The sequence below is a fragment of the Apus apus genome, chromosome 8, assembly GCF_020740795.1.
Source record: "Apus apus isolate bApuApu2 chromosome 8, bApuApu2.pri.cur, whole genome shotgun sequence".
Taxonomy (NCBI): Eukaryota; Metazoa; Chordata; class Aves; order Apodiformes; family Apodidae; genus Apus; species Apus apus.
Genome location: NC_067289.1, coordinates 23,168,532 through 23,193,846, shown reverse-complemented (window position 1 = coordinate 23,193,846; position 25,315 = coordinate 23,168,532). Strand labels below are relative to the sequence as shown.

The following is a 25,315-nucleotide window of genomic DNA, read 5'->3' as shown; positions in this document are numbered from 1 at the left end:
GCCCTCTTGCTCTAATGGGTGTGATATTCATACCCTAATTTCCATAAAAATAAGTTTTACAGAGTAACTGTTCTGGGATTTATTAGATTTTCTTGCAAAGCATCATAATTGTCTCATACATCAACCATTATTGGTGCTTATTATAAATGCCAGTTGCAATAATTTCCTGATTTTGTTGATGTTCTGAGAACAGTGGAGTTATATTTCAGTTTACCCAGAAAAAAAATTCCTCATATGATCCCATACTGTGCATTTACTTCATTGTATTTAAACTAATGATAAGCTTCAAACTTTTCATCATTTTAAGTTTCACTGTCACAAAAAAATATTCCATATATTAAAAGTATTAACACAAAAAGAAGCTTAGGGGTTTTTTTTTAGCACTCATTGCTACTATTTCAGAATGGTTTGTGTAGAACAATGTTGAGTTTGAAAAAGATGTAAAGCAGAAATGAGATTTTTCCCACTAATATTTAGGCTGAGAAGAAAATACAGACACTAAGTATTCAAAGTAAGAGTTTGGATTTATATATATATATATATATATATATATAAATCTCCTCCTTGGTTCTCTTCCAGTCGGAATTATCCTATGAGAGTTTAATGTTTAATCTTTGTAGGACTACACAAACATTCAGCTCTGAGACCCCAGTCCAGTAAATATTCTTTTGGTTAAGAAAAAAAAAAAAAGTAGATGCAGTTGTACAGCCCAGTAGTTTGACAAACAGCTGAATATTTAAAACTCATAAGCAGGAAGAAGCAGCTAGTACCTGCATAAAAATGTAAGTATTGCTTCCTAGAGTAGTTCTATAAAATACCCTGACATTTCAAAATATTTTTCTGTTTGGAAGGGACTTAAGAGTCCAACAGGTTTGGAACACTGGGTTTTGCAATTGAGCAATCAGAAACACTTAATGTTCTCAGATGTCACATTAAATCTCCTATAGAGACTCTCTTCCACCTTGTAGCACATTAAAGATTTATATCAAGACTTCCTATAAGCACACTATAAACTCTTTACATATTCATTGTCTTACACATGCTTTTGTTATGTGGCTATAGAGCACAGCTATAGTAGTGGTTTGAGATTAACATATGCTCCTACTCTGTCATTTTATATGAGTGTGGTTTTGCACCACTTACACAGATTCTCCTTAAGTATGGAAGAGGAAAAAACATAACTTATTACTAATGGAGATCCTGAGTTGCAGTCTGGAAGGAGTCAGGGATGGCAGTGTCAACCAGCTCTCTGGAACATTGTCTTCCCTTTTACCTGCTGCACCTTCGACTGGCACACCTCGTGCTGGTACACTTTGAAGGAGACACTTAGCTCCTTCTCAAGTATTTGTGTCAGTGGATGCTACCCTTTGAGAAACTGGAGTTCCTTTTCTGGCATTTTTTTGCTTTCCATATGATGGTTTTCAGCTCAGAATTATTTCACTATATTTTGGAGAGTTTTTCTTATCAGTAATGTGAAAATTATACTTCAACTGCTTTGATATCTGATGCTCTCTTGTACACTTAGCTCAGCTCTGGGGTTTCCTTGCATGCTGTCTGGCTAGCCCGACAGAATGATGGGATTCCCTTGGAGGCTTTGATCTTAGTTTCATTTCTGCCTTGCTTTGATTCTCTCTCTGCAATGGAAGCTTCTTAGCAGTACTCTCTCTTGGTCCGTAATTGCTTTCTAGACAAACAGTTTCTCATAACTGAAGGTGCTGGTCAGACTTTGCAAGTGTGAGCACCACTTCAAGATTGAAATTTTAGGCTTGCCATTTATCTGTTCCACTAAAAATAATGTTGTTTACAGAATAGCTACTAGCTCCCAAAATGAGCTGAGTGAAGCTTAGCCTCGTATATTTAGAGCCAGGGGGTTTTATTATGCATTTTCATTTCGGTCAAGACAGAGACATTTGCAAATATTCTCTCTCTGGGACGCAAAAGTGCTTGAAGGTACTAGAAAAAAGGCCAGTAAATTCAAGTGTTTGGAACAAACCCCAAGATATGAAACAGCATCGTTTGTAGCTCATCCTTAAGAACACTGCTACAAGTATTTGGCCTCTTACTGAGATCTTTGCACAGAAAGTCCCTGCTACCTCAATTGCAGGTAGTTACTGAGCAGGTAAATAGGGACATGAGGCAAAAAACTTCTCACTCTGACAATGATTGAGTGTTGGGATAGGTTGCCCAAATAAAGCCCTGAGCTTCCTGATCCAGCACTTAGGTCTGCCCTACTTGAAGCAGCAGGCTGAACTTCAAGACCTCCAGAGGTCCCTTTATCATATGTTGCTCTGTTTGAATTACCACTGTCCTCTGTGTTAATAGGTAATTCAAAGAAATCTCAAATTTGATCTAATAAACCATTGTAGCTATTCATCTCACTAGAGCTGAGTGATACCAGGTCTTTGGGTGACTGGGTGTTCATCAGTTGCACTTTCTTAGGCTCCCTCCTCAAGATACTCACAACTTGGATATTCGTGTTAGTCTTATATCATGATATAAATATGTTTTTTTTCCAGAAATATTCAGGAGGAAACAATGTCAGTAATCTCAGATAGAAAGAAACACTGTCAAATGCTGAGATTCACAACATTAGCACTTCCACAAGCAGAGGAGAAGCAAAGAAATGTGGAGAGGAGAATAGGCCATAACCTTGTTGGAGCACAAACTAAGCAATTTATAAATACTACATTTCTATGAGAAAAGAATGGAGAGTTTTAGAAAGCCTCAGAGGTAATTAGGCAGACAGTTTTTGGCACTTGATTGATTGCTTTTTGGGAAACATTAAAGCCCCCAGAGCTGCAACTAAGTTAAAAGCTTAGGTCTAGACATGAGGTCATCACTCTTCATTATCACCTTATGTGAAGAAATAAAAAAGTGATGCACTTGTGATTGAAACCAAAGCACTTATTGATACAGTTCTCCACCATAAACCTCCCTTTTCCCTCTCTCTGTTCTGTAACAAATTATGTTATATACCAGACAGCTCTTACAGGTGTTTTATAACAGGTTCCTAACTCCAGTTTGAAGCAAAAGCAGCAAATCCAGAATGTGAGCTTAACACACACTTGTTTGCAGAAACAGAGATTATATATTTCCATTAAATTGCACACTTCCAAATGTCCAAATAGTCATGAGAGGGCTAGATATACAATTATTTCTGTGAAACAGTGCTGTTATCTCCCTGTATCTCACAAGAAAAATAAGTTCTGCACTGAAACCTTCCAAGGCTACCAAACCCTTAGAGAAAGTATTAGCAATGATTCATTAGATAACCTAAAAGTTAGTGATGCACCTGTGGCCCTGATGGATGTTAGTTCCTTCTGCCATATGAAAAGCTCCTATTGGGTTTCAGGTAGATGAAAAATATCATCTCTGAGTCATTTTTAAGTAATCTATTTCACAAACCTTGCAGGACTGCAAAATGAGTGCAAACACTCCTATACTGATGACCACTTGGCAAGTAACACAAAACTATCTTATTTGAATTCAAGCCACAAATTCAACTTGACTTTCATTGTCTTAGCTATCTGTGCAAGCTGCTGGATCCCCTCTTCACTAGAGACATTTTTTCCTCCTTTTTTTTCCCTTCTAGTCCTTTCTACCCGCTTTGGCAGGTGACTGTTCAAAGCTTTGTGAATTTAAATATTCAGGAGTGGTATTCACAGTAATTTTAATTTGTTTCTAGAGAAAGACCATGAGATAGTAATTCATTCTATGTAATGCAGCAGCTTCAGAAAGGCCTTTGTACACAGGGAGTTTATAAAAACAAAAATAAACAAAAACTCAAGCCCCACCCCCTTTTATTTTAGTAAAGATTAACCTGTATTTGGCTAACTGCTTTGTAAAGAAATCTGTGTTTCTGTGGTGTTTAGAGAAAAATGAGTGACAACAGATGAGTTTTTGCTATCAGTGGCAGAAGTATTTGTATTTGCTAACTCCTTGCTGGTAATAAACTGTCTCCTTTGAATAAAAACCTCATACTCACTATTCAGAGGATATTTCTAAAAGTATCAAAAATTAAACCCTTCTGGTGGAAAACTTTCTCACAACAGAGAACTATAATTGATGTATAACTTCCAAATAGCATTTCTTTCTTGACTGAATGTGTTTGCTCTTCTAGGGTGGAGATGTCTGCCCTTTGTTATGAAAACTGCAGAAAACATGTGTTAGATCATGACATTTTAGGTAATTACAGATTATTTGAAACCTGCCATTTTCACAAAGGTTTCAAACAGAACATTTGTTTCCCAGCTGCATCTGCAAGCAGAGAGCAGAAGCTGAAGCTCTCTTCAGGAGGAGTTTGAATCCGTCCCTAGGTTATTAATTTCAATTTCCACAGCAACTTATCAATGCTACTCTCCTGCTGTTGTTTTGGTTTTTTCCTGGTGTGGGGTCACAAAGAGCAAAGGAAGCATTTTGTTGTTTTTCAGAAACATATTTTCTCTTCACAAAATGTTTTGCAATGAGCTGTAAGGTTCTCAGACTTACTACTCTAAAGTTATTTAATCATTTGAGCTGGGATAGTCTTTCCCCTTGATGAGTAGCTCACAAACAGGGGTAGAAAGAGTTTCTACCTTCAGCTACAAAAACACACCAGACTTCGGTCTAGTCAAATCAGGCATTCAGCACCAGTTTCCTTCTCTACTCAGGTATATAATGCTGACTGGCATAAAATACATTTTGAAGTTTCTGTTTAGGAATATTGCAATACAACCTACATTTCTGAGTATCTTGTATAACTCAAAAAGATCAGCTTGGAGGATTAATAAGAGGTTTGGGAAGATGTGAGGTTATTGCTATGCTAATCATAACAGCTGTTTGTTGCATTGCATATAAGTGAGGTACTTGAGGAGCCAGTCTCTCTACTGGAATGCAGAGAGATCTCAGTGGCAGTATTTAGAGACTGAGGCTCAAACATTTGTCAAAAACATATCAGAAAAGCTGATCCTGCCTTGGACCAAAAGGACAAACTCACTGACTTCTTGCACATTCTTCGAGCCCCTTATTTTATAATCAGAATTGGTAACACGACTAAAATCTAGCTTTTGGCTTGATTTAGCTCAAGGTTTCTCCAGCTTTTTTTGATTTATACACAAAGTTTAATTTAAAAAAAATATAACCCAAGTGTTTATAATGATTTCTGACCTTGAAAATGTTACATGAAAACCTACAAGAGAAACCCTCGAACTTCCACTATTTAAAGTGGAAATGAAAGACACAGCCTGAACTTGTTGGCTGTTCTTCCAAGTAAAAGAAGCATCACTGCAAGGACTTTTGCAAGTGCTTCTGCTTGCTCGTATAAGTATGGGTTTGGAAAACTGGAATATCTTAAAATGTCAGACTTCATCACTTGGTGTGATACAACATTGTGCAATTTGCTTAACGATATGGACAATAAAACAACAGTACTAGGAAATATGTGAAGAAGAAAGTTACTAAGGGTCTGGAGCCTTGTGAGGAGAGGCTGAGCGAGCTGGGGCTGTTCAGGCTGGAGAAGAGGAGGCTGAGGGGAGACCTCATTGCTACAACTACCTGAAAGGAGGTTGGGGTTAGAGGGGTGTTGGCCTCTCCTCCCTAGTGACCAGCGATAGGACAAGAGGAAACGGGGTCAAGTTGCAGCAGGGGAGCTTCAGGTTGGATATTAGGAAAAAATTCTTCACAGAAGGAGTGGTGAGGCCTTGGAACAGGCTGCCCAGGGGGGTGGTGAAGCCACCATCCCTGGAGGTGTTCAGGAAATGGGTGGACGTGCTGCTTCAGGAGGTGGCTTAGTGGTTGGGGGTTGTAGGGCAGGTGGTTGGACTTGATAATCTTGAAGGTCTTTTCCAACCTTGATAATTCTATACTATCTCAATGCCAAACATGCAGTTTTACCATGGTTTTCTTAAATAGCCACACAAGGACTCTATATGCCAATGAGGGTCAGAGTCAAGCTGATGATAAAACACCCTGATCTGTCTTCCACTAGCACAAAATTCACCTTTCAGACTTTCAAAGCATTCCAGCTCCTAATTAAAATCCTACTGTTGAACAAAATCTTGCAACACAACATTGGGTTTCTGCAATGTGGTTCAGAGCTACAATTTCAGTTATTTTTCCCTGCTCTGAGAAATACAGTGGTGGATTTTTACATTATTAGACTATTTTTTTTAAAAAAAGGCAAAAAAAGCAGTTCTTTTATCTTTATAGATATTTCATTCTCTCAAGGGTGTCAGTGTCAGTTGTATCTTCACTGGATCCATATCCCTCCAAAAAAATAAACCAACAACAAACCAACCACAACAGCAAAAAACCCAGATGCATCCAAACATGATAAATCTCAGTATAGATTGTTATTAAATATGCATCTATTACAAGTTTTCCTTTTAAAAGATTCTTCAAATACTCACGACTGGAAAAGCAGGACTGAAGATGGTTATTTTCCACACATTTGCCTATGTGAGTATGGCATAATTCACCTGAAAGGCAGATACACAACATATTTGATGGAGGAAGGAAATTGTCATCTTTTATTGCAAGAAGAGGCAAAAAAAGCACTAAGGACTAAAGGAAAGAAAAATCAGTAACTCTACTTTCTGTGAAAAATCTGAATGACTGTTCCACTTTCAAATGTACTCACTACACCTATCAAAAGAAAATTAAGAATAAAAGTTACCAGAATATCTTGGGACTAGTAGTATTTAATTTCACAGCCAGACTGATACTAATTCATATAAATCACAGCACATCTTAGCAGAGAAGGTATTTCCAGGGATTGCCAAAAAAGTTGTCTTCAAACTTTTGAAAAGAGTATCTCACTCCCCACATAAAAGTGACTGGAGAACCTGACCCTAAGTCTACTGGTTCTTTTGGTTCACTAAACACCATTAATGAGTTGCACCATTTACTTTGGTGAAAGTGAGACATGATATGCTTTAGCCAGGAGGCTGATGGGTCTATGGTTCTTCATTTTTCACTTTATTACTTATTTTGTACAAGGGGTAAAAGCTGTACTCAAAGTGCATTAGATCTGTGTGTTGATAATATACACAATGAACAATTTCCCCCCTTCCCTGGATTTTCTTTTCAACAGCCATCATAATACACAGGGTTTGCATTTGGCATAATATCATCCTTCTTATCTTGGGGCTACCTTTCCTTCAAATGGGTAGCAATATACTTAGTTCATCTCATAAATAACACTTCTACCTTAATGTCAGCTAGCTTGTCAAATCATAGAAGAAACATAGCTGGAGAATGGTAACCCTATGGTCATTTTACAGGTCTCCAATACATCTTGCCCTTTTAAAAGAAACCTTCAGCTTCCATATCTCAAATTCAAGCACAGTGTTGCTCTGACAGATTTCTCCACAATTGCACACCTAGGGTGAGAGAGAAGGGAGCCTCAGAAATCAGAAGCAGTTTCTCCACTCACCTGCATCTTGAGCAGTTTAACATCATCTCTAGCTCCCAGCCTAGGGCAGGACTGCAGAGGAACATTAACAAAAAGAATGTTATTGTTACTTCTCCTCTACTGACAGAAGACTTGACCTACCAGTGTCCTAAAGCTGTTTCTGGTCTACAGTTTGGCTTAAATCCAAATTCTACTTATCACCAAGATCAGCTGATTGTTCTGTGCAATTATGCAAATCTTCTCCCCCCCTGCCCTGCCCCTTTCCTTCATTATGCCATTTTATTTTTGAAGAGCTTTCCTACAGGTGACACCTGCTGTGATAGAACCTGAGAAGAAAATACATCTTTACAGCTCTGCCTAGTCTGTTGCAGTAATATATGTAAGCAGTTGTAGCTGTCCTCAGAAAGGTTTCAGAGTGTTCACAGAAATTTGGATATAAAAAAGCATAAGATAGTTCTTCCAAGGTCACATGGAGAAGCTTTTAAAGGCCTTCATCATCTCCCAAAGATGTTGATGCATGAGAGTTTAACTTGATGAGGCTGGCACCTCATTATCTTATAACGTGATGACTCCTTCAGCAATAATGCCATATTAGAAGGTGGTGTGGCAAATCATAAAGCTGACTACCAGGGGTCTTCAGAAATGCATCATTATAGACTGTGAGAGTGACAGGTGATTCTTTTAAAATTATAATGTAATTTGGTGTAAACCATTTTCAAGTCATAGACATTTACCCAGTATTATTGGATTCCAGCAGCTCTAGGAGGCCTTTACAGTCTCATCAGGTTTACATTCAATGCTCCTGAAACCTCCCTACTGAGTAAGGCAATGGGGCTGCTCAGCTACTTTTCTTTTTTTTTCCTTTTGCTTAATCATGTCATAAATGTAATGAGTTCAAGTTCGGAATGAGCTTGTTGTACTCAATTTTAAGTTCATCATCTCTGAAAGAGACACAGAAGGTAAAGAACTAACAGAGGAGGGAAAAAAAGACTCTCTCTCTGGTAAATTGGTTAAACTGAGATTTGCCAGGATTTAAAAAAAAAACACCCAATCTATAAAAATAGCACTTAATTTTTATATATATATATTTTTTAAATAGGAAAAAAAAAATTACATTTATTGACTTTTTTTTGAGGGGGGGAAGGAGGAAGTAAAGTAATTTTTTTTTTGTGGAGAGAGAAATCTGTGTTTTCCAGTAAAAAATGTATTGCCTTGACTCAAATGGTAATACTCTCCATGGAGCACCTAACAACCTACAAAGTACAGATGTTTACAAAATCTTCAACTACAGAACTCATTCAATTTAATATTCTTGTATTTTTTTGGCTCTTTGCTCACAATAGATGGTTGGGGAAACATTCAAGATGGTTTTAATGCACTACTACTACTTTTTCCAGATGCAGCATTTCATGAAATACCCAATTTGCTTTGTGTGCACTGGCTACTGAATAAAATGAAAGAAATCCCAAAGTTGATCAAGCAAAGTTCCTGTCACAGAGGTCTCACAGTTCACTTATACACCAGACTGTCACAGTTCCCTGCCTATTCACAAGTGCACACTCAGGTTCAAAATTTAACATCTAAGCATTGACTTCTCAATTTCCTTCATTATTTATTTATTAGGTATTTAATATTATGCCTAGTCTTTCCTGACATTTTCAGTCATCATATTTCTTCCACACAAAAAAATGCCAAACAGCCAAGTGAACCACATGGATAAAACACCCAGAGATTAGAAACTAACTGTCCACTGTACATTAAACAGCCTCTTCCCCACATGCAACATTTGAGCTGAAAGTGTTGAAATACGGCTTCAAATAGTTGTCAGTTAGAAACTCCTGAAACAATTAATGCAAAGCTTGATTTCTTTAACAGCACTATTACCTAAAGGAGCTATTATCCCTAATTGTTTTATGGTTTAACTGTTGGCACACTGGTTGTGCTTGATTCTGCCACCACAAATTCGAGGTGAGCTTATAATGGATTGATTTTTCAGTGTCAACCAACTTCGTGAAGCAAACATCTCCTGAATAACAAGCATTAATCAGAAATTTCTTCCATCAGGGACATCTTGGGGCTCTCTATTATTTATTTTTATTTTTAAATGATTGTCTGAGAGAAAACGTTTGAGAAACAAGCTGTGGGGAAGACATGAAGCAAAAGGTGAAGATGATGCCAGTGGGATGTCAGGCTCCACCAAGACCAGCCCCCTGATCCTGACTGAACACCTTTAAAGAGTCAGCACAGAAAGCCAAACAGCAAGAAGCTGATTCAATGCTTATCAAACCCAGTGGAAATCCTGGAGAAAAAGATAGAAAATACCAGTGGACGGACTACTACAATATAATGTAGAGTTATTCAAAGCTGCTTTCAACTACCCAGGCAGTGGTGGTGGCAATCTCGAGTTTAGCTCAGGAGAAACTATTCTACTTTTGCAGATTTTGCAGTCTGATCTGAGCACCCTGCTCAGATATTGCTGTCCTTGTCTTGTTCTCACTGCAGTGATGGTAACAAGAGCTGAGCTCTGTTGTGCACCTCTGGGGAAAGGGCCCCCACTTCACATTGGGATAGTTTCTAGGGCTTCCAGAGGAGGGACAACTGCTAGCAAATAATTCCCAGGACTGATGGACTGAGGCTTCACAGGCAAGTAGGTGAACAGTGAAATTAGGCATTGATCAGAAAAAACAGAAAAGAGCTGAAAAGCTTAATGTATTTATTTATTTCATGGTAATCTAAGTATCATTCCAGTGGAAAACAAACGCGAGAGAGGATTTTAGAAAGTATCTGCAAGGTAATTGAAAAAATATATTGTCTCCAGGACTAAGAAGGCTGAAAGAAAGCAGGGTATTGTAGATTTCATCCTTCTCTGCCTTTTCAAAGGACTGTAAACAATGAATGCTATTCAAGAATATTGAATTTGTAACACAGAACAGTATAATCTATCACACAACTGAGTGTTATTGCATTTTCTAGTATAATAATTAACTTGAAACCTCAAATATATTGAGATATCCGAGCAAACTGGAGTCACTGCTTCCATCAGCAAAGTATCTTCAAATATTACAGTTCCTAATAAAAAGATTTTCATGGCTTGCCTAGAATATGAGTTTAAAACTGGAAGAATCAGAACCCTTCACTTTTTACTGATACAAAGATTTTTTTTCCAAAGTTTTTCCCCCTTTCTACCTCTTGCAGTTTGAGATTTTTTAATAATATTGATGAGAGATGAAGCACCATCAAGTAAGAGAAGGGAAGCCAGTCCCAAAGAGTATGGAAAGGTAAAACAGAAGATGTAAGAAGAGTCTGGCCTTTACAAGGGGGATTTGAAATTCATGGTTTTTAGAGGATCTATGATTACCCTTTCTAATTGCTTAACTGAGAACAAGAATGTTTTTAACACATTTGTTACAGATTACAACAGCAAATGATTCAGCTTTTTAAAGAACATGTTATTTTAAGCCAGAGACTGTATCTTACTTGTTAACCTGAATAACCCACTACTGGTCTCTGCACCAATTAACACTTTGCTGACATCCATTAACTATCTATGAAATTTTTCAAAGTATTTGAGATGAAAATATTAATCACACTAGAAAATAATCTGAAGTGCCATGAAAATAGTGCAGATTTTATGGCACAGATCTGTCTGACAGACTGACTCATCTCTGCCGCACACCAAGGGATTATGGAAAGTCATAAAATTATCTTCCACTTCCTTAACTTGAAAGCTTCCATGTGTATTAGCAAATGAGGACAAAATTCACACTGAAAATGAAATATTTCTTGTAGACTCCTGATTAGCACAAATTTCTTTTCATCCCTTCACTGGATATGACGACGATGCCACGAAACTGTGAATTGTGGAGGAGGAGAGAAAATTTGGGGCAGTGAAAAACTATCACATATTTGCACAGCTCTTCTGGTGGTTCTTTTGGTCACATACTTCTTCATCAGCAAGGAGGACAGCTGTTCCATAGCCTCTCAAGTTTAAGAGTCAATTACTGCCACAATACAGCCATGCAAAAGGCCTTTATCATAGACCTGTCCAGATGCTAAATGAATCTTCCCTCTCAAGCTCTCCCTGGCATCACAGCATCCTTTGAAGTCTCTTCTGGCCATCATAGATCACTGGTAAACCACAGTGACTTCCAAGGACTCTGTTAACAGAGAAAGTGTACAGGTACCTCTTGCTTGGACACCTCCAGTTTGTCAGCATCATTAATTCATTGTGGTTCTCCCCCAATGAACACAATAGTCTAGTTATAATCACAGCCAGGCTCTGGGAATGGGCATGATCACTTTTCTCTCCTCATGAGGAATGCACTCCAAAATAGCTGTGGCACTTTCCCCTAACAGCCTCACATTTCACTTATATTTAATTTGTTACCTGCTGTCTCTCTCAGAATCTTTTCTGCATTGCTGCTCTCTGTCCTGCTCGCCCGTATTTTATTTCTGCTTGTTATTCTTCTTTTCTGCCCCTTGAGAGAAATGCCATTTATCCACTTCCAGCCACAAATCTCTGGAATTAATCCAATGTTCTGAACTCTCCAGATCTTTCTATACACCCTCCCTTTTTCTACCCTTTGCCAGCAATATGCTTCATAATATCTTTTCCACTATGAAACTTGTTTGGTTTTTCTTTAGTTCAGCTCCTCAACGACTCATTTACCTGATCAGAAAGGAGGATGGGCAGACAGTGAGTGTGTACTCAGTATCAGACACCTCTGCCCAAAAATCAGATAAACTTCCTATTGATTTTGCTTTATGTTCTGGAAGTCTTTGCTCTCTGGTGGCCAAGGGCAGTGACAAACAGGGCAAGAAGTAGGGACTGGCCAAGGATTTCTGAGAGCAGCAGGACCACAAGAAACACCAAGATTTTCCTGACCATTCTCTAGCAGCCTATCGAAAGAAGAGGAAAAGTCAAAAAGTAAAAGAAGGTTTAGACAGAAATTTCTAAGTATCAGATTCTATCTTCCCTCTTGCACAGTTTGAAAATTAATTATTGCTCCCTCGTTGCCCATCTAGAGATTATATGAAGCCAGACTTTTAGAAACCACTATGAAAAAGCTGCTTATACCAGTAAGCACGACAGGGGGGAGACAAAGGAAATTAACACATTCAGATACTTTGTTATTCATTGCTCCCCATGATCATAATGTCAACAAGACCCTTCCCATACAGCTCTTAACTCTGAGGTGACATGGTCAGACAAACTAGAGAAAAGGAATAGAATCCGTGATTATATTGGTAAAATTAGTAAACAATTAAAAAAAATTAAAAAGAATACAAAACATATAATTTTTTACCAGGATCAGTGGGACATTTCAGTAGCAGTTCTGATAGAAATCAGCAGTCTTTGCAGTACACAAATTTCTTTCTTCACCATCTCCCTCAAGATTTTCAAATTAATTTGCCCTTTTTTTTTTTTTTCCTTACTGCCTGTGCTATAGTTTCGTTTGATGTTAAGTGGCATTGGGTTTTTTTGAGTGACATCTATTCTATTGAGTGACACAGAATATAGAAGTGTGGACAAATTACCCTCTTATGGGAGAATCTTCCTCTGGAAAAACCTATTTAGTTTTGGTTTGTTTCAAAAGGAGGCATTTCCTCCCCACCTCGGATTCCATTTCTAAAGGGTTTTTTTTTTAGCTTTCACTCTGAATTTTTCACTCTGTTTATTCAGGTATGCTAACTACCTTGGGAAGGGGCTCTTAGATATAAAATCCTATGTCTGTCACCATAAAGGGTATGCTTTGCCATGGCATCCTGCCTCCAATCATCCTAATACCCTGCAGCAGAGGGAGTTTTCATCAATGCAACACAAAGGAAGTGAAAAATCCCACACCAGTGAAAGCATTTTCTATTCATACTGAGGAGCTTTATAGTTAGATGCCTTCTGAGGACACATGTATAGGAGCCAAACAGTGACAGTGCAGGGGAGGAAGGGCAGACCTTGCTATGGGAATCTGGGTGAATCACTCAGTTTTCCTGTCAGCCCAAAATAAGCATCAATAAAGTGTTAGTTCCCTACTTTACAGAGTTTGTAAAATGCTTTGATATACTAGCATGCACTTCTCTGCAATTCCCAATTGCTAAGTAGATCTCTGCAAAGAATAAATTGTTAGAACAGAGACTTGCCTGGGTTTTGTTTTTTCTTTTTTTTTTTTTGGGGGGGGTCTTTTTGCATGTAAACTGCTGCCATTTGTAAACAATTGCTATAAAGGGGATGCTCCTCGATCAAAGATGTGGAAAGATGTAAACAGACAATTAAATGTGATAATTATTCCAATGCTGATGAAGCCTCTCAAAGAAATAAGGAACTACTGATGAACAATAAAAACACACAAACACGCAAAGCCTACATTTTGGTCTGAACTGGAACTGAAGGTATATAATGTCCCTAAAAAATTTCTAGGTGAGACAGCAGGGGTAACTTAACAAGGAGGAGAAGTAACCCCGTCATCTGAGCTTACAGAGGTTTATGTGCCTTCCTCTGCTTGGGTTGTTTTCTTCTAAAGATTTCTCCTACAAAGGGAAAAAATAAGAAAGATGTCTCCACAGATAGATTAATAATGTTGCTAAGCTCATCTGGCAACATTTTATCCTCTCTAAAAGACAGGTGCCCTTTGCAGAGAAATATTCCTCTCTTTTTTTTGTTGTTGTTCTTGGTTTTTTTCTCTTCACAAACTCCACCATCTAGGGAAAGAGAGTACTTTGTCTTAATGGCAGTGATTGTCTGCTATGGAAAGACCTGGCAGGACAGAAAACTGAAGATGGCTGGCAGATGGAGAGAGGTAGAGAAGGAAGTTTTACTACTTTTAAAAGTAGCAAAGGCTCCCTGCTATGATGACAGATGATGATGTAAGGGCTGTTAAATAACCATCCCCTTCTGGAAGACAAATGAGTTCTCCTGCTGCTGCAGGGCCTTGTAAAAGCACCAGTCCCAAGACACGGATGGTACCACTGTGATGATGAGTACCCAAACAGGGGAAAGCTGGCAGCCTGACTGAAGCTTCCTGCAAACAAATGGGCCAGAGGGCTTCAGCTTAGCTTTAGACAGTGCTTTAAAGGACTCAGCTTCAGGGCTCTGAGCTGCTTATTGTAATTGTATTAATAGCCCCTCCACCTTCAAGCAAGTCTGCAGCAAAGCTGCTCTTTCTCTATGGGAAATTAAAAATTCAAAATATGAGGGTCTAGAATGACTAGTGGGATTGTCCCAAACAGGCTTTTAACAGCCAGAAGCCTTATAAATAAAAAATATTTTAAAAAAAAATAAATCCGTCCTTCCATAGCCCAAGCAAAGTTTTAAACAAAAGTATGTTGAGTCAAGATCCAACATAAATACATTCTGTACAGAGCAGAAGGTGAAAGAGATGGTGTTAACACTTCTGTGTGAGCTATGAAGATGCAGCAGCACCCGCCGTGCAGTGCAGGCTTCTGGCACCCTGCTCTTTGACCACCTTGGCTTTCTGCAGGCAATGAACTTTGGGGGGTGCTTTTCAGTGAGAACTCATTAAAACTTTCGAAGTTGTTGCTGTTGGAGAGGCTGATTTCTGAGAGGTACATTGATGCACATGTGGCCTGTGACTTATTGAATCCGTCAGGGTCTTAACTATCATTGACTCTGATGAAGTTTCTTTTCAGGGAGTGATAGATTCAGCAAGCACCTCAAGAAAAACAAAATTGCTTCTGTTTCCTCCCTTCCCTCACACTTGCACATCATGCTGTTTGTGCTGCAATAAATGAAGAAGAGATTAAAATACCTGTTATTAATCTCCCACTTTTCACAAGTGATTTAATGGTTTACAAGCTAGGTTAGTGATTGCTGATAACTTGCTAGGGAACGTGAAAGCAGACCTTCCTATTGCATTTAACAAAATATTCTTTGAATAATGAACAGTAACAAAATAAGCTAAAGAATAATGATAGCTATCAGTATTTTCCTTTTTATAGGTGGTTAATATCTGCTGTCATTGCTCAGGTGCAATGATACTTTTTTAGCGTGAAGTTTCTTGAGAGACACACACCATGGCAGGACCAGTCAATGGTGAACTCATGGCTCGTGGCTAGGAAAGGAAAAATTAATGCTGTGCTCTTTGGACTGATCTCAAGATGGAGCAGAAACACTACAGTTCCAGATAACAATGGAGATTCAAAGAACAAAAATAATCAATTAAAAGCTACAAGAGCAAGTTGAAGAGAAACAACAGAACAGAGGCAACACAAATATAAACCATCCTTTTCTTGTACATTCAGCAACTTATTCCTTCTTTGCAGTGCCTTGACAAGATCTGCACCTCTGCTTTATAGCTGAGAGTCTGAAATTGCCATCTAAACTGCTTCCAACCAAACCTGTGAGTGCTGTAGGACATGACAGGGGAAATGATGCATCGACTTTATCTAACACATTGGTATTTATGGTCTGCTCTTTTGAAGCAGAGATGGTTTCAGAGACTTTTTAAAAAGAGAGAGCTGTAGGAGTTAGTAATCTTGCTATTGAACAGTATGAAGTGGCTGGCACTGGAGCTGTTCCAGAAGAATCAGCATTTTTCCCTTCCTCAGTGAAGATTTTAAAAAATATATATATAAATATATAAAATAACCACCTTACAATACAACTGACAGCTGTCCCAGCTCTGCAGCCTTGTCACACTGCAGTATCTGTACCAATCCATGAATATTCAGAATAGGTTCTGGGGATATATTTGATCTCTTTTTACATAAGAGACTACTGTATATGAAAAGTTCTGGAACAGAGATGTCTTGTCAGTTGTACTGTGCTGGTAGGTCCCACCCGAGATCTATCACGATAGGCACTGTGGTACCTAATGAGTGGATATGGCTGAGGCTGTCCTTGATGACCTACAGGCTAAAACACCTACACAAACTATTGCAGGAGATACTGAACTCACATTTCCATGGTCCAACTCTCATACACAAGTCACTGACCAAGCTGCTTTCTTGAGCATAAAGTACAGTCTCCCTCTAACACAAGCCATTAGCTTGAATTTAATGTTTCAACAAGATCAGCCTCTTTGGCTTTACTCTCTAATGTCTTTTCTTTTTTCTATAGCATGTCAGAGAAAAGTGATGTACAATTACTGTTTTATGAGGTGAACATGCAGTGTTTCTCCAAAGACATGATAAAAAGCATTTCTTCCTTACCTACTTCTGATTATGACCAGGTTTTGAGAAAGCAATGAAGCCTATAGTAAGCAGTAATTTACTCAGAGAGGACTGAATGTCAAACATCATGGCTTAGCTCCTCTCTGAAAGTCCATTTCAATTCTATTGGCCTGCTATAAACACAGGGAGGCAGCAGTCTCTACATGTCCTAGCACTGTTGTCATTTATTCATCAAAGACTCTGTCCTGTACCTGCAATTTCAGCTCTCCTACAGATGTCAGCAGAATCTCTTTATGGAAAAAAAAACCTGTGGTTGGAGTATCACTGTTTCCATCCTTGCTGCATGCTTTATATTTTTACATTTAAATCTCTGAATGAGAATGCAATATTTGATAGTACATCATTTCAACTGAAATTACAAGAAGAGTTTTAGTCCTGCTACTTGTTTTTGTTCCACATTACTATTCTACTTTGCCTTCAAAACATACTTTGCTTTCAAAACTGTATGCTGCTTTTCACCAGAGATATCAACCTTCACTCCTCAGACAAAGTTCTTTAGGAGAAAAAATGGCTAACATCTAAATTTATTTCCATGCACTAACACAAGCCAATGAATTTTGGGAACTGCAAAGGCCATGTTGAAGGAAGAAGCAATATTTGGCTTAAATAAAAATTCATGGAATATACTAAATGGCATGTGCTGTCCTCCTGCAAGATCAAAGGAGTCCTTTCACTTTCTTAGTCGATATATAACTTTAGTGCATACATATTTAAACATTTGTAACACAAGAAATTTTTCTAAAAGGCAATGTTGACATTTTATACAACAGTCCTAGTCCATCACTAAAATCTATTTTGAAGTACTGTAAAAAGCAAGCCCAGTACCACCACTCCTCCCTCCAAAAAAAAACCAACCCCAAAACCAAAACAAAACACCCACAAACTTCTCATAGAGATTATGATGCTCCCATAAAGTGAAAGTTCTCTCAGTATTTCCTGGGAGATAAAACATAATCTGTATGAATCACACAAACCAGAAACATTGTGGTGTTTGCATAACTTTGATGAGAGGAAGATTCTAACTCCTGGTGTGTTTCACAGCACTAGTGCCCTGTAATCTCACCAGTGCAGACACGTATCCTATGCTCAGCACTGGCAGATTTCCAACCATTTCTCTTGAAGATCTTAAACTGCTCTGAAGGACACACGTAAACATGCTACTGAACAGTTGCAGCATTCACCCAGGAAACCCTGTAACAACTGGAACAAGGAAGGAGAGGGAAGAAAGCTTGCTCACAGACACATCCATACACTATGATTTGTCACCGTGTTTTTCATTCCAGCATATTGACCTGATACCACAAACCATAAACTTAATAGAATGTATGTGTCAATACTCTGAGTATAAAGTTTAGCACAAAGGATATTAATATTATTATCAGCACTGAATTTGTAGCTCCATATAGAGATTTACTGTGATGGAAATAATTCATTCAACAGAATTAAAAAAGACAAGGAAGAATAAAACTCTGAGTAGTTAGGGCTTTTCATCCCAAGCAGAATCTTCAAGGACATTTGTGTTTCTGTTGAATGTGATCCAAAATAATAGGTTTAGGATAAAAGGAGAGGAAAAAGAAGTAGGAAACATCTTACCAAGAGCTACAGGATGCCATGGAGAATCATGGAATAATTTAGGTAGGAAGGAACCTCTGCAGGTCATATGATCCACTCTCTTACATGAAGCAGGGATGACTTCACTGTTTAATCAGGTTACTCATGGTCACATCCAGTAACATTTTTAATACCTGCAAAGACAGAGAGTCATCAGCCAGGCCCCTGCTCCATCACAGCCAACACCAGAACTGCCACAATGCAGATTTCATTGCCTGTTCACTCACTGAATGTTGGGTTGTAAATCAAGGACAGCAGTCAGGGGACGGTTGTAAACAGAAAACTCTTGAAGTTAGACATTTTTCACAATTACAGTATTAGAATGAACAAGTTTAGGCTAAGAAACCTCACGGAGACAAACCTTTTATTTCTACATGTAGCAGAAAAAATGCCAAATTCCCATTTCACCATGTTCAAAGAAATAAATAATGATTCTTTGGCCACATAAGATGCTGTTTTCCTAAAAACAGTGCAAATTCTCTGGAGTTGCATAAGCATTTATTCAGGAACAGAACTATTATACCACAAGCAAAGAAAATAATTTTGTATGTTTAGAAGAAAATTCTTTCAATGTATACAGTTATGCAAAACAAGCATCACCATGCTCTCTTATTAAATGGATTCCCTTTTAGTGGCTAAATTTTTAAAGCTAAGATGGTTACAAATAACTGATCTTCAATGGCAGCATATATCTTTCTTGTGTCTGATTAGCTGTTGCCATTATATATAGCTTTGTGCATGTGATAGAAAGATAGGGAAGACAACATGAATCTTTCTGCCATTGTTGACAGGCCAACCAATCCATTACTAAGTCTCCTCCATTCTTATTCCACTTACATGTAAACCAATAGTGTCAGTGCTGAATTATATTTGATATTGAAACTATTGATGAATTGCAAAGGTTAAAATTAAAGTGTGATTTATGTTGTGATCAGCAGCATGCTGCTAGAGCACCAAGTGATCTGTGCAAAATTATAACCATAGATACACTTCAGGTTTTGCTTTAGAACCTCTGCCAAACAGCTCTACACTTCTTTTTTGTGGAGGTGTTTCAATCTCTCTGTCTTTTTCCCCCTCTCTGATACTGTAGAAAAAGAAATGCAGATAATTTGCTGATAAAGATCCTGAACTCCCTGGTTTTGATGACTTTCTGAACAAAAGGGTGTTACTCTATTTCACTGAAGACTCACCTGAAATAGTACAGCAGCCATTGGAGAAAACTTCGAGTGCTACAACACGTACCAAGTTTCTCATTTGACAGAGGCTACAGTTTACAAAATTCCTGGTGTGATTCACTGCAGTTCAGTACCACTGGACTTCTCTACTAGTGTACAAAGTACTTAGCAAGTGAAACAATTATTTCCTCAAACTGGAATAAAAAAGAGTCCCTATCTATAAGGCTCTGCTCCCTTCATGTAGGCATCAGCTTTTCAGAGGTGTTCAACAAAAGTGGACACTCCATTTTCTATGCACGTGATCCTTCCTTGGCAAGGAAGCATTGCTAAAATAACTTTTTGTTCCTCAGAAGAAAGTTAGAAATCCTGAATATTATCCTACTGAGATCTCCCATTTTTATATCCTCTTGCACTACAGGTACGGAAGCACCACAAGTCCCAAAACACCACTGAAATGGGCCAGTCCTTCAGATCTGCATCTTAAGCCTCAAGGAGTAAAGGCTGATAAATCACTTGCATCAGTGGATCTCCCACTCCATGTTGCATAACAAAAGTGAACTTCAAATGCACTCTTTTACATATGCCTTTAACAAGTTCCTCCATGGCAAAAAATAAGACAGCTGTGTAACCTCTGTGTGTGGCCTGCAAGTGTTGAAAAGCATCAAAAAGAGGCAAACTACCAATTACTGGGAACAGCAAGTCCAACCTTATAGTCTCTTTCTTTCCCAAACATGTGCTGGTTAAAACTTGAGCAGAGAGCACGCACCAAAACACTGGGAGGAAACAATGCCAAAGCCACTCATCGCTTACCATGGATGACAAAGTTATATCAAAAAGTTTCATTTAGGAGGTCTTTGCAGAATTAGAATGACCTGAAGTCCCAGGCTGCATAATTCCTGAATCTGTTGCTAAAGAACCCTTTTAATAGAATAATCCCCGTGCTGCTGCAAGTCAGGATTTCCTGTAGTGAAAAGCACAGCAAGCGACAGGCGTAGCGCCAAGCATGACTCCGAGTGGCTAGGGGAGCACAATTTCTAAAGCCCTAACTAAAATCTTAAAGAAATATCTCTCCTGATACTTTCATGCTTTCATCTTGCTGAAATATATGCTTGACTTTCCTGGAGTACTTTAGTGCTTATTCAATAAAGAAGCAACCTTTACTGGAGAGTAACCCAAAGGGATAGATTTGTTCACAACGTCCTGTTTTAATTGGTTACACAGAGATTCTGGATTTCTACAGCTCACACAGGAAAGGCAGAAGTAATGACAAATGAATAAAATCATATTAAATAAGAAGAATTTGTTTCTCTGAACATATTTGGTGGGTCTATTAATTCTTTCATTCTATATGCCAAGAATGTGCTGTTTCATATACTGCTCCCCAAGCACTGGCCCATCTCTTCCTGATAGCAAAAAAAATAATTTTTCCCATTAAAAATGCTCCTGGACAACTTTTGAGGTTTAAAAGTCAGTTGATCTATTACTCTCATGTTATCTGATTAAAGGGACTGGATGGCTCTTTGTTAGACACCAGGAGAATGGGAATATATCACAATCTGTCTGTGCCTCTGCCCCAGTTTAACTGCAGAAAAAAATCGCCATACCTGAAAGACAAGTGTCCAGCAGAAAGAAACCTGTGTCACAGGGCATGATGCTAAGTGCAAATCCAAAAATTTCTGTCTTTCAGATACTTGCAATTTTTCATCCAAAGCCAGAATATCATCTACAATTACACAGAAAAAATTCAAAGCACTGCCCTTCATAAGCATTATCAGGAGCTTTGCCTGACTTGAGCTGCAATGAGAGAATGAAGTGAGAGTTACCTTTTAAGACAAGTTGGGAAGAAACAAAATGGGTAAGTAACCCAGAAGGGGTTTGTAAACCCCTGCAGAAGAATTGCCTCTCCTAACTGGAGGCTGTCATACACAGGGACACTCAGACATTTACACTTTGCTGAGATAAACCTGGGAATCAGAATACTTTCAGTAGCTCAAACATTAGGAAAAAACACATTTATAAAAGTGATTATGAGAATTTCCCTGGTAGTGAGTTCTCTTGTGGGATCCCCTCAATGGATGAATCCAGATTTCACAGAATCACAGAATTATGAATGCTGGAAAGACCTCTGAGATCAAGTCCAACCTATGACCTAACTCTATCACATCAGCTAGACCATGGCACTAAGCTCCACATCCAGTCTTTCCTTAAGCACCTCCAGGGATGGTGATTCCACCACTTCCCTGGGCAGTCCATTCCAATGTCTGATCACCCTTTCCCTTAGGAAGTGCTTCCTAAACCCCCTAAACTTCCCCTGGTGCAGCTTCAGGCCATGCCCTCTCATCCTGTCACTAGTTGCCTGGGAGAAGAGCTCAACCCCACCTAACTACAACCTTCCTTCAGGTAGTTGAAGAGAGTGATAAGGTCCCCCCTGAGTGTCCTCTTCTCCAGGCTAAACAACCCCAGCTCCCTTAGCCTCTCCTCATAAGACTTTCCCACTAGTCCCTTCATCAGCCTTGCTGCTTTCCTCTGGACCTGCTCCAGCACCTCAGTATCTTTCCTGAAGTGATGTTTCTGCAATATAATGGTTTGCAGCCAGCTGGAACTGTGCCTCAAACAAGGCCATGCCTTGCTGAACCAGTTTGCACCCAACTGTTCTTAAAACCTGCCAGTTATTTTCACCAAAGAGGGCAGTTACAGGACAAGGGGTGATGGTTTTAAACTGAAAGAGGGGAGATTTAGGTCAGACATCAGGAAGAAATTCTTCACCATGAGGGTAGGAAGGCACTGGAACAGGTTGCCCAGGGACGTTGTGGAAGCCCCATCCCTGGAGGTGCTCAAGGGCAGGTTGGATGAGGCTTGTGCAGCCTGATCTGGCAGAAGGTGTCCCTGCTCATGCAGGGAGGTTGGATCCTGATGATCTTTAAGGTCCCTTCCAACCTTCACCATTCTATGATTCTGTGATTTTATGATTCTATGCACCACACAGATTCCCAGGACTTGAAATACAAGGAAAATTCCTTTGGCTACTCTTACTGAGCTGTTGCAGCCACTGCCACCAACCACCTGCCAAAAGATGTGATTCCAGCCACAAAATGGAAAACAACATCAGCATTCAGAAATCAAGTTCTTTGAATTAACTTCTAGAAATAAACCCTGGTTCTTGCTGTTTACAAAATTCTTTGCCTGCCCCAAGTTTCAGCCCTTGCTAATTGAGGTTGTGAATAATCTTTTACAGGCCATTTTCATATTCTGTAGATCTCTTTCCCCTCCTGATTGCATATCTAATTTACTGTGAACAGAAGCAGCTTATTACATCTGCTACAGTAGCTGAGATGCATGAAAAAGTCCAGCCATTAATGCTTTTTTATTATTTAGCTTTTAAGGTTTTTGGCTGCTGGCGTTATGCAAACTACAGTCATTTTAGTCATTGCTTTGGTAGCTGCTAAATTTTCAGAAGGACATGCTACGTGGCCTGGAGCATTTCTAAATAATGATTAAAAAAAAAAACAAAATAAAAGTATTTGGCTTAGAATTATGTAAGATGCACCCTAAGCTAACCTGAAATGATAACATATATACAATTTAAATAGGACCTTAGATTCTTGGCCTCAGGGATTCATATGATGCTGTGAAAAATAAGCAGAAGGGCAATAATAAAACAGCTACAAGAACAACTTATTTGGTTATAATGCTGGCCTCCTGTAACTTTGTGTTTGTTTCTCTTTTTTTCCTAATGATTTCTGACAGGATGTGTCCCCTGTCTACTGAAAATACCTCATCCCTGTTCCAAAGTCCAGGATAACTTTAGAACAGCTCAGAAAAACCACAGCTTTGACAGCTTTAAACTATAAGTGCACAGGACTGCAAGCAGGGAGAAGTTCTTCCTAGAAGAGTTTTGAAAGTGCTTGTGTTCAGTACATTTGCAACACCTTCGTTTTAACATAGGAACATTTTTTTTCCTTGTGTAAACTGAAAATAAGAGACACAACAAAACAATACATTATACCCTTAAAAATTTGCAGGACAGGATAGCAAAAAGTAACAAAGGGAAAGTACCAGAAAAAGAAACCAAGAAACTGCTTCCTAGCAAATTTATTCCTAAAATAAAAGAGCCTTGTGTTAGTTTTCCTAGAGTGTCTGTGCATTAGCAAGGGGACAGAAAGAGGTGATATGACTCATCAGAGGGTGCATTAACCACCTGCTCTGTAGCACAGACATATCCTGAAGGTCTACTTGTCACCCACTCCCTCCTCTCCTTCCCTCCTCAGTTAGGAGTTCTCTTCAAAAAGGACTGACCTTACCAGAGGTTTCAGAGATAGGAAACCTCTGTTTGCATCATTCTTGTGATGGAGAGACAATTTAGTTTTAAAAGCTCTGAATCCACTATTATCTGTCAACAGTAAATGAAACTTGGTGGCAGGAGACAACCTGGTGAGATTTACAGCACGGAAATGAGAAAATTTCCTGTGATGCTGACTCTGTTTTATAATATCTCTAGAACTTAGAGTTCATCAACTACTATACAGTAATTGTCTGAATGAATATTTCTGTCTTCACGGGGCTCTGCAGGTCAATGGGGAACATTTTCTTGGGGCAAAGGTGAGCATGGCTAGTGCAGGCACCCAGGCAGTTCATGCTCTAACTTGTTGCTTTTGTGATTGGTGACTTTGTGAGTGACACTTTAAGTGCACAGCCATTTGTCTTATACTTCCAAATAATGAATTCAAATGTTCCAAGGTATTTTATGCAAAAGCTATAGTGTTGCTTGTAATTAAAGAGTCCATTTAGAACTGCTTTGACCACATTCATTAAAAAAAATTCATAACAAAAAAGGCAGAAAAAACTGTTAACCATAAAGTGCTCTGGGAGGTAAGATGAAAATATCAAATTAAGGGTAACTTTCCTGTTCAGTTTGTTTGCTACCACAGGTACTTGCAGTCTCAAGGTGGGGTCAGAGTCCTCCACTGGCCTACAAACACTTCAGTGATGAATTTACTGCTGATTGGTAGACTGAACATAAGCATTTACACAGTAGCTAGAGTCTTTTCATGGACTTTGATGAGTATGTACATGGCAAGTAGCACACCAGCTTTCCTGCTTCAGCAAATATTTGTCCATTCCCCACCATTTCAAACATTAGCAACAAAGCCACGGGTTCCTTACCCACAAGGCATCAGTCACTCCTATAACTACACTGCTGCTCACTAACTGGGAATGACTGAAGGTCCAAGTGCTGCATGAATAGTTCACAAGCTTTGATCCTCAGTGGCTGCAGCTCTCCATAGCCCTTCCCTCCTCTTCGAACATCTGCCAATTTACTGCAGCTGGATCCTTGCCTAGAGCTCAATTCACCTAAGCACAAGTCTAACACCTTTTTAGTGGTTCCCTGGAGAGCACACCAAACGACAGAACCTAGCTTTAGACTACCTCATCTTCTGAGAGCAGGCAGAATGCACATTTTCCCTCTGGGCTATTTACCCAGGTATTTTTCTGGCATCCATTCTAGTTTTTCAGTCAGCCTGCATCAAAGCTACATACTGTCACTGTCATACTGCTACATACTTACATTGTATTTAGAGCTGGTTGAACTACATATAGCTGGCTTGAAGCTCTGCTTCTGGATGGCAGTGGAGGCATCATCACTTCTCCTCACAAGCTTTTGAAAACTTGACTTCAGGTATGTCCCAACTTGCCTGAAAAGCGTGGGGACCTGTGGGGGTGAAAAGATCACAAGCTGTGAAAATTTCTGCTTCTCAGTCATACATACATTTTGTAGCTTTCTTAGAGCACAATTGCTGCAGCTCACCCTTAGCCATTAATTCACTGGAATTGGGCTGGCAAGCAGGCACACTCTGTTTATATTTAATCCACAAACTCCTGAACGTTGATATGTGCCAGCAAATCAAATGCAAATGCGAGGTAATGTGTAATCTGTGAAAGCTAAGGAAAATCA

General features: G+C 38.9%; 1 long non-coding RNA gene across 11 annotated transcripts in view; it reads right to left on the bottom strand.

Moving 5' to 3' along the window:
- The window catches only part of LOC127387949 (uncharacterized), an 86,271-nt gene extending 61,204 nt beyond the window's left edge, over window positions 1-25,067 (bottom strand). For all 11 annotated transcript variants that reach the window (XR_007890250.1, XR_007890241.1, XR_007890251.1 and 8 more), the window contains exons 1-3: window positions 24,929-25,067; window positions 18,170-18,321; window positions 6,387-6,455 (exon numbers count right to left, since the gene is read on the bottom strand). This is a non-coding gene — a long non-coding RNA (uncharacterized LOC127387949). The remainder of the gene's footprint in view (window positions 1-6,386; window positions 6,456-18,169; window positions 18,322-24,928) is intronic.
- Between the last annotated feature and the right edge of the window lie 248 nt (window positions 25,068-25,315).